The sequence below is a fragment of the Verticillium alfalfae genome, genomic scaffold, assembly GCF_000150825.1.
Source record: "Verticillium alfalfae VaMs.102 supercont1.14 genomic scaffold, whole genome shotgun sequence".
NCBI lineage: Eukaryota > Fungi > Ascomycota > Sordariomycetes > Glomerellales > Plectosphaerellaceae > Verticillium > Verticillium alfalfae.
The window spans coordinates 86,258-88,049 of NW_003315025.1; positions in this window are offsets into that span (position 1 = coordinate 86,258).

Consider the following 1,792-nt stretch of genomic DNA (forward strand, 5'->3'; position numbering starts at 1 on the left):
CGGGTTACACCAAGGGTCGAGCTGCGTGATGGCGATGGACGGTTGGGAGGAGTCCTTTGGTGCAGCTGGAATTCGTGCCATATTTGAGGGAGTAGATAGGACGTTGGTGCGTCCGACAGAAAATGAACGCAGCTGGTGCCATTAAAAAGACCGCCGTTGAAGGATACAGGGTATGACACCTTAATGACGTAGCCCACATCGACCCCAAGTTGAGCGCCGTGAGGGTACATCCTTTAAAGGCTTTTTTGTGGGGGGGGGGGGGGGGTTGCCGGTACTTCGTATGCAATATGCCGTATGAAGTACTGCTTGAGGGGATGCGGGATGGTTTGTGGGTGCGCCCTGACCAGAGTTGGACGGGAGGGGGAATGGGCCAGAGCCCAAACTAAGTGGCATGTTCGTCGTTCGACAATGGAGACGGCGTGGATGGAAAGGTGGAGGAGTATCGACGTCTCAGGTCCCTATTACCGACACCCCGTCCTGCCGGCTACCACGCCTGGCAGTCAAGGTCGGTATGCTATGTCAAAAGATGTGCTGTCACTGCCACTGATCGCGGGGCTTACATGAGATAGCGACGGCGAGGATGGATTCTCTCTAATATTGAGCCTCCCGTGATACATGTTAGCGTAGTGTCCCACCTGTCAAAACAGTCATTCCTTACGTGTACCTAACCTACCTGGTGGGTGTGGAAATAAAAAAAGGCGTGAGTCAACGATCGTTAGGCGGGGTAAAACCTATTGATTGATGACGATGTTGGGGGTAACGGGCCGCAGATCCTCCGCGCGGTTTCCTTGTTCGTGCCAAGTATGCCTTGTTCAAACACCTGCTTCTGCAGGTTGCGGAATGATGCCTTTGGTATGCCACCTTTTGCGTTGGCCTCCGCGCCTGCGCCGTCGTGCTGTCCGCATATTCCGAAACCTAAGCTCAACGTTGAGGCTAGCATTACCGCAAACATCAAGAAGCAATCTGAAGTCAGCAACCATACGCCTCAGGGTTTTTACTGATCCTACTCCTTCTTCGTGGTGCCGGGGAGCCCTGTCTGGTTCTTCGCTTTGGCCGTCAGTGTCGTGGAGTCGGTTCACGCGCTCTGGCGCCTCGGTCCTGGTTGGGCCGAGGAGGTTCCCAAGGAGGTGGTCCAACGCCGCCAGACAGGCTAGAGACATCCGGCTGTATCCTTGACCAATAAGAAGCAGGATTTTGAGTCCCCCAGAAAATTTGCACGCAATCTAGCACTTGAGCCCTTCGGTGCCCACTTCGCCATCAGAGCCGATGTTGGGACGGACTTTGAGACCGATTAATAGGAGCACGTGATTGGGTTAGGGACAATCTCCCCCCCCCCCCGGGGAATGTTCCAGCCCGTTGGTCAATGGTTGCCCATACCAAGTATGCCCATCTCTACCATAGTATATATCCTGCATGGTGTGAAGTGGGGATTTTGTCCCCCTTTCCCATGCGCGGCCTGCAGCTTGACACCTTTCTCATTCCACTTTTCGTTTTCGTCTCCATATTGCCCGTTTCTTAGCCCTCAGCCTGCTCGCCTCACAGGGGCGTTGGTCATGACGTTTGGTTTTGCGGCTCAGGAGCCTATATGAAGCCGCAGCAAGCCCCATGCGATTCGCTCTCAGGGGATGGAATCGAATGCCTTTCCATTGCCAAGAACATCTACTCCCAAGAAGACCACCGACGCCGATTTCGAATCTGTTCAGACTTCGTTACTATCGTAAGAGCTTCACCTCTCCTATCTCCGACCTAGCCTATTACAGACTCCTTACTTGTCTCGAGCTCCTGAGGTGGG